This window comes from Chenopodium album, chromosome 10, assembly GCF_948465745.1.
Source record: "Chenopodium album chromosome 10, dcCheAlbu1.1, whole genome shotgun sequence".
NCBI lineage: Eukaryota > Viridiplantae > Streptophyta > Magnoliopsida > Caryophyllales > Amaranthaceae > Chenopodium > Chenopodium album.
In genome coordinates, this window is record NC_137843.1 from 44,708,794 (window position 1) to 44,717,663 (window position 8,870).

At 39.0% G+C, this 8,870-nt stretch overlaps 1 non-coding gene across 1 annotated transcript; it reads right to left on the minus strand.

Annotated features, from left to right (window-relative positions):
* Positions 1-7,692: 7,692 nt before the first annotated feature.
* On the minus strand, positions 7,693-7,798 carry LOC145565773 (small nucleolar RNA R71). Its single transcript, XR_014095152.1, has one exon. It is a non-coding gene; the product is annotated as a small nucleolar RNA R71 (small nucleolar RNA).
* Between the last annotated feature and the right edge of the window lie 1,072 nt (positions 7,799-8,870).

Here is an 8,870-nt window from a genome sequence, read left to right on the forward strand (position 1 = left end):
CCAATTACATAACCACCATAAATGTGAAATTAATTTTCAAGGTTAGAAAGACTTAAAAAAATTTCGTCAAAACGAAAAATCCCTCGAAAAGTGCAGTTCTGGTCGTTTTTTGGCTAAAAACAGAGTCCTAAAAGGGTAAAACAATTTCCAGAACGCCTTTTCCACCCAAAATTCACTATTTTTGGGTCGAAATCTGGGTTCGGGAGCTGAAGTCAGTTCTAATACAAGGTTAAAATTAATAAAACGAGCTACTAATCTAATTAGCAACTTAAAACCAGAAAAATTAAGCCATAAAACACCTTGATAAATAATATGATTTTAAAAATAAACGAGCGAGGCTCCGATACTGCTGTTGGGGTTTGGTGAGTCCGACTCACCGCGGAAACTAACTCAAAACCAAGACCGCACTCGTAATAAATAAAACCATAAATATAATTAACTTAATGACAAGATTAAGATAATAATTATACCTTTGACGCATGCTTCGCCCGACCTCGATGGGCTCTTACTTCGAAAGCTAGCCTCGAAAATATGACGACCTCCAACGGAAGTCCACCCACAACTCGAACACCGACTAGGTCCAATGCCTTGGAGTTAGCAAGGCCCGACCGAAACCCAAGTAATTGAGTTCAAAGGTTTTCACAAAGGTGATGCCTTTTTCAACTCTTGAGTTCAAAGGTTTTCACTTCTAGTGATGCCTTTTTCAACTCTTACTCAAGTGATTTTTCCAATACCCTAACTTGGGTATTTATTGGGAAAATCATGAGTGTGAAAAGCTCTCCCATCAATGTGGGAGAATTTGATTTTCCCATTTTATTTTAAAGCAAAAATAAAATTAATAATCAAACTACTAATAAATCAACAAGTGGCAAGCTCATGTGAGAGATTAGGTGAGGACCATTTAGAAGAGGGGGGACTAAACTTGCTCCCCACTCCCTTTCCCAAAAAACGGCCACCTCAATGCCCCAACTCCCATTTATTTTGCGCCACGTGGCACCCACACTTGGGCACCAAGGCACCCAAGGTGGGCTGCCATGTGCTACGGCTCAGCAGGCCCATGCACCAAGTGTGGGCTGCTTGGCCGAGGCTAGCTTCCAGCACGCCACGCACAATGTGCGGGCTACTAGCTGCTGCCTGCCAGCACGCCTCACACATTGGTGCGGGCTACCAACTACCACGGCCTAGCAAGCCACGCATTGCTTGCGGGCTGCTAGGCCGAAGCCCAGCTTGATAGGCAGCACGCAACGGCCCAGCCATGCTCCTGCGGGCTGGCGCACCTAGCGTGCTAGCTGCTACGGCTTGTTGTTGCGGCATGGCTACTAGCCAATGCACGCACAAAGCAGCGCCCAGCTTTGCGATGCTAGCATTGGTACGCTAGCACGTACCAGCCAGCCTAGGCTCGACTTGGTGCTCATGCTAGCCACCATGCTAGGCTATATGCCCCTAGCACTCGGTTTGCTTGGGGAATTCCGATGCTAGGGGTATTTTGGTCTTTATTGATTTATTATTATTTTCACGTCTCGTCTTTTGCTATTTTTGACTCGACTTTCGACACTCGGTTTCGACGCTCCAAGCTCGAATTTCCGACGTCTAAATATTAATTACTCGGTTGACTTATTAATTAATTAGTCGCTTCGGCTCGTTAGTTGCTTGGGTGTTACCCGAAAGGTTCAGTCAAGATTAAGCTCTAATATTAATTATGCATTAATATTACTAATCGAAAGCGGCCCCCACCCAGGCATTCCGATCACTTGACCTCACTGAAAAATTAGCTTTCTAATAATTCCGAACCCCTTATCGGAATAATACACTTGTTCGAAGGACACTATTCCTTTCAATTCCTTCAATAATCAATTATTTATGAATCTAGGGTTTTAAAATTGGGGCTTTTTAATTAGAATTAAAATCTGAAAATTTATTTGCACCATACTTAATATCAATCATCATAAAATCAACACAAAACTCATAATTTATAATTATATCTAGGATTTAAACAAAAGAAAAATAAAAAGATTAATTTTTTTTTCAAAAAAGGGGTGGCCGGACAGCAGGCCAGCACCACAGCCGACTGCTGCCAAGCTGCTGGTGGCGCCGCCACTGCTGCCGGCTGTTGCTGGTGGTGGCCAGCGGCCCATCGGTGGTGGTGGTGGCCGGCGATGGTGAACCAAAAAGGGGAAGGGGAAAAAGAAAGAAAAAGAAAGAAAAATAAAGGAGAAGGGAGAGAAAGTTTACCTTGGGTATTCTCCACTCTAGACAAAGTTTAATTTGGCCAAGTGTTGAATATTTATACCCCTTTCTCTAGGAACCCTTCTTACCTAAACTTTCCCTTTTTACTCTTTCCTAATCCCTTTCCTAATTAAACTTTACTAAAATAAAACTTTCCTAAATTAAATCCCCACTTAATAAAATAATTAATTAAATAAAACTTTCCTTTTATAAAATATTTCCAAACTTATTTAAAATAAATAATTAAAAGATCATAAATAATTCATTTCTAATTATTTAAATACCCCACCAAATACTTATTTAAAAGAAAATACGTATAAAAATACGGGGTATTACAAATACACCTTTTTCAAATCCTTGTATAGCTTGTCCCCTCCTGGGTGCACCGAGTATGGTGTATTGTGACCCTCTTCCATTAACTTTCTTTTAACTTCCTCACATTTCTGTGGTACACACCATCTACCTTTGTACCTTAAACTCCCATCTTCATGAATTTTGAAATTTGTAGCTTTACCTTGTTATATTTTCTCGCAAATCCTGTCTAACTTCACATCTCCTTCCTGATTTTTCCTTATTTCATCGAATATTGTTGGTTGGATGGTTAGGTTCGCAAGTATGCCTGCTGGCACTCCCCAGACTACAACTTCTAGATTCATTTTCCTCATTTCTCTGCATAACTCATCTGCCACTATTACGGTATTCAATCCATGACTAGTCTTACGACTTAGGGCATCCGCAACTACATTTGCTTTCCCTTCATGATAATGTATGTCTAAGTCATAATCCGTTGTATACTCCAACTATCTTCTTTGGCATGATTTTAAATCTCTTTGAGTGAAGATATATTTCAAGTTCTTATGGTATGTATAAATTCTACATTTCACTCCATACAAGTAATGTCGCCAAATCTTTAGTGCAAATATAATTGCAGCTAATTCCAAGTCATGAGTTGGGTAATTTACTTCATGAGTCTTTAACTGCCTTGGTGCATATGCAATCACCTTTCCATTTTGCATAAGCACACATCCTAATCCATTCTTTGATGCGTCACTATACACATCATAGATCCCACTATCGTCTGGCAGTGTAAGCACTAGTGCTGTAATCAACTTATGTTTCAAGAGTTGGAATTCTTCTTCACACTTATCATCCCAGTCGAACTTTTTGTCCTTCTTCATTAGAGTAGTCATAGGTTTAGCAATCTTCGAGAAATCCTTCACAAAACGCCTATAATACCCTGCTAAACCTAAGAAACTCCGAACATCAGACACTGTTTTGGGCATAGGCCAACCTTTCACTACCTCGATCTTTGCTGGATCTACTTCCACTCCATCCTTAGCCACAAAATGACCTAGGAATTCTACCTTCTCCCACCAGAATTCACACTTAGGAACTTTGCATAAAGATTGTTTTCTCTTAGTGTTTGTAGAATTGCCCTTAGGTGTTCTACATGCTCTTCTTTGCTCTTCGAATACACCAATATATCATCTATAGATACTACTAGGAACTTATCCATATATTGATGAAACACCCTATTCATCAAATCCATAAATATTGCCGGTGCATTTGTCAATCCAAATGGCATCACTGTAAACTTATAATGCCCATATCTTGTCCTAAATGCAGTTTTAGGAATGTCTTCATCTGCAATCCTCAACTGATGATACCTAGACCTCAAATCGATCTTAGAAAACACCGTTGCACCTCTCAACGGATCAAACAGATCATCAATCCTTGGCAACGGATACTTTTTGTTTATTATTACCTTATTCAGTTCCCTGTAATCGATACACAGTCTTATACTTCCATCTTTCTTCTTATTAAATAAGACTAGTGCTCCCCAAGGAGATGCACTTGGTTTAATGTATCCCTTTTCCAATAAATCCTACAGTTGCTCCTTTAACTCACTCATTTCTGTAGGTGCCATACGATATGGTGCTTTGAAAATTGGTGTTATCCCTAGGACTAAATCTATTGTGAAATCAATTTCCCTCTTAGGTGGCATTCAAGAGATCTCCTCTGGAAATACATCCAAGAATTCATTCACCACTTCTATATCCTCTAGTTTAGTTGCCTCCTCATGATCCATGTTTCTCACACTGCAGAAGTACACTGGATGTCCCTACTTAATGTACTTTGCCAACTTAAGCACGGATATTAACCTTGGGCACTTGGTTTCACCATGCATCCAATAAGTCACTGACTCATTCTCACTTGTATTCATTTTCACTTTCTGCGGTCGACAACTGATTTCTGCACTGTACTTGCTCAACCAATCCATTCCCAGAATAAGATCAAAATCACTCAATCCAAACTCGATGAGGTCAAACACAAACATTTTCCCTTCAATTTCTAAAGGTACGTCTTTAAAGGTTTTGGTACACTTCACTACCCCACCCGTAAGAATGGTTATAGGCAGGTCTACTACTTTTACTATTTTCAAAGAGTCTTTAAGTTTCGTAACAATACCCTTTGAAATGAAAGAAAAAGTTGCACTAGAATCAAACAAATCTTTAACAGGAATATAGTTAATAGAAAAGGTACTGGTGATGACATCTTTCGTGGAATCGGCCTCATGCCTACTCAACACATTCAGTTTTCCTGCAGCTCCACCTTTTGTTGATTATTCCCATTGCTATTGTCGTTGCCTTTCGCTTCATTCTGCTACACTCCCTTATTCCCAGAAAAGTTGTTATTGTTCTCTTGAAAGCTCCTTTGGGTCCCTCTTGAATTATTATTCTGCATGTTCCCATTAGGATTTTTGGAGAAACACTCGTACTCCCTATGCCCTAGTTTGCTACAAGCACGACAAGTAACCAGATTGCCTTCACAATCCCTCCCAGGATGATTATTCTTGCACCTTTTGCAAAAATAACGCCTTTCATTCTTGTTATTCCCTTGGTTATAGTTCCTAATCCCTCTATTGAAGTTTCGTCCTCCTTGACGATTGTTACCTTGGGATTATTGTTGTTTTGGAAGTTGTTGTTGTTATGGTGGTATTTCTGCTTCTTAAAATTGTTCTAATTACCCTGTTGGTCTCCAGAACATTGCCCTACCTCTTTTCACTTCTCCTTCCCTTCTATCTCAGCTAGTTCTTTCTTCTTCTTCACTTCTAGTGTATAAAGGTGTGCAGCTCTCCTATACAGCTTATCTAAGGTTTCAAACACTTGTCCATACAACTTTAGCTGCAAATCAATAGTCAAACCACTCTCAAACTTTCTAGCCTTTGCCTTCTCTGTAGCAACAGATTCTTCAGCAAAACGAGACAGCTCAATAAACTTTGTGTAGTATTCAATGACTGACATTGATGAGCGTCATTTACGGCACTCAAAAGAATAAGATTTAGGTTCATTTTCTTTATTTTCTTTCATCATTTTCATATAATTCTCTTGGTTTTATTTGATTTTCCATTTTTATAATTCACTTTGGTTCTCGATTGGTTTTTATGAGTTTTTCATATTTTTAGATGATAATTCATAGTTTTAATTTTATTTTTACTTTGTTATGCTTTCTCTCTTTGTTTTATTTGTGTTTTGTAGGTGAATAATCAAGTCAATTTGCTCATTTTGGGAATGCCTTGTTCGCGGGCATCATCTCGAGTGCACTGATGATGGGGATGCTCGGGAGCGCGGAGTTTGATCAAGCAAGCGAAGGAGCCAAGCCCTCGTGCACCACACAGGGGTGCGCGCGCGCGGCACAGGGGTGCGCGCGCGCGGCACAGGGGTGCGTGCGCGCAGACCCAGCTATGCGCGTGCGCGGCTGATCTGTGCGTGCGCACGGCCTGTGCGGCCCCCTTCGCTCGATTTTCCTATTTATAGCTTTTGACTTTCTTTTTTTGAACAACTTAACTTTGTACTAGAGAGAGAATTTTTCCAGAAATAGTTGAGAGAGAAAGTAGAGAGAGAAGCTTAAGATTTACTTGTTTGTACTTGAATTTGATCTTAGATTTCAATTTGATCTTGAAATTCCTTCTTTAATTCAATGAATGTTTGTAAGATTTCTTTCCTTTGATTTACTTTTAATGCAATTCTTTCTAGTTTCTTGAATTTTGATTGAGATTACATTCCTTGCTCTAGAATTTGTTGATTGATTGATTTTCTTTTGATTAAGCTTTAAATGAATATGAATTTGATTGAATTTGTTTTGTTTCTTAATTTCACCATGTTTAGTGAGTAGATTAGTTGCTAGGGAGAAGGGAAAGCATGCTTGATTGATGATTTTTGTTAGTTAATGATGCTAACCTGATTTGAATGTTGCAATTAAATTGGTTGACATAGTTGTGCATGTGATTAATTAGACTAGGAGTGATTAACCTATAAGATTAATCTAAATTGCATTGCAAATTTCAATGACATGAACCCTTGATTTGAGAATTGCTTTAATTGATTGAATTTGATTGTGATTTTCCCAGTTACCATTCATAGTGAACCCTAGCTTGGCCTATAGGAGATAGCTCTTGAATTCCTTTGGTTACAACTATTGTTTGTCCTTTGTAATGTTTGAATTGATTGAGTGATCCTTCAATTAGCATAATCATTGAGCTTGCATGTGGAACCTATATCCCTAGTGTTTAGCATATTGAATTCTTCGATTTGTTAGCTTTTTGACATTTTAGTTACCAACCACTACCATTTATATTCTTCGATTTAGATTGACATAGGCTATAGCATCGTTCCTATTCATTCCTTTGGGTTCGACCCTTGACTTACCATATACTTGTATTAGGGTTGGTCGAGTGTTTGCAAATTAAGTTTGGCTCTAGGGAGAGGTAGATAACGACCTACATTTTCCTCTTGTCAAAAGTGGCGTCGTTGCCGGGCAGTGATATTGGTGCTTTGTTATAGTTATTGAGTCTATTTCACCTTTAATTGAAAATACAAAAAGATTTACTTTTAGGCTACATTTGTAGCCGTGCTACTGATCATTTCTTTTGAGATTTTATGCATAGAGCACGTGATCATTCACTAGTGCCATTTGATCCGAAAATTAAGAGAACTATTGCAAGGTTGAGGGGTGCTAGACGATCTTTGAGCCCTAGCATTTCAAGTGAAGAAGAACCACAACAAGAAGAACAAACAAGAATGGGAGAAAATCCGAGAGTGGCATTAAAAGAATTGGGGATTCCCGGTGCATATAGATTTGAGAGTGGGATTGCTCCACCTACAACACCGGCAAATGATTTTGAAATAAGACTGGCAATGATCACTTTGATAGAGAAGCGACAATTTAGCGGGGCCAAGCATGAAAGCCCACTAAACCATCTCAAGGAGTTCGAGAAATATTGCAATACTATCAAGGTGAACGGAATCTCCTAAGAATTCATCCGCCTCAAGCTCTTTCCCTTTTCTCTCATAGGGCGTGCTTTGGAATGGCTAGACAAGGAGGTTAAGCCAAATTCTCTAAGGACATGGGACGAGGTTACCAAGGAATTTCTATCCCGTTTCAATCCTCAAAAGAAAACAGCGGAGGCTAGAGCTTTGATTCAAGGTTTCAAGCAAAAGCCAAGTGAGAGCCTCTATGAAGCATGGGAGAGATACAAAGAGTATCAAAGAGAATGTCTTCATCACGGAATTCCAACCTATCAAATCATTCAAATCTTCTATGGAGGCCTTAGCCCTCAAGGAAAATCATGTTTAGATGGAGGAGCCAGAGGTCCTATCATGAACAAAACGGAAGAGGAAGTGGTGGACATAATTGAAGTAGTGAGGTATTATAGTGATTGGCAAGATGGAGAAAGAGAGTCAACTAGCAAGAGTAGCTCTTCGGTGTACTCGGTTGATCATCGAAATGCAATCAACAATCTATCCTCACAAATGACAAACTAGGGGAAGAGATGTCCGCTATCAAGGCAAAGTTGGAAAGCGCTACCTACCAAGTTTCAAGTCTTCCCTCCCAATCTAAGGGGAGAGGTATGTCTTCTAATTCTCAACCCCTTCCTTTTTCTACTAACATGCCTAGTGGATGCTTGTTTTGTGATGATTGTGGGCCGTATGATCATGATGTTTCTAGTTGCCCTCATACATGTATGGGATGTTTGTGATGATCAAGATGGAAATGTGAATGAGCATGTGAACTATGTGTCAAATAATCATGATTCTAAGTTTGAGAATCAAAGAGGTCAATGGAATAGGAATTACAACAATCATGGCAATTTTGACAACTATAACTAAGGTGGTGGTTATAGGAACCAAGGTTCTCGAGGTAACTATAACAATCAAGGTTATAGTAGCCAAAATCAAAACCAAAATTATGGTAATCAAAACCAAGGTTATGGGAATCATAATTAAGGTATTGGTAACCATAATCAAGGTTATGGTCAAAATCAAAATAGGGGTAATTGGAACAATCAAGGTGGAGGCAATTTTCAAAACAATGCTCAAAGAGGACCTCCATCCGGATTTGCTCCAAAGACCCAAAATGATAATTCCTATGTTCAATCCTCTTCTTAACATAGAATAAATTTGAAAGAAATCATTGAAAATCAAACAAAGTTATTGAACACGTACATGACCGTAAGTGATAAGAAATTTAATGAAATGATAACTCATAATAAGATGCTTGAAAACCAAATTTCTCAAATTGCTAATGATTTGAAAGACCATGCTAGTCCTTCTTCTTTACCTTCCCAAGGCCTAGATCCCAAG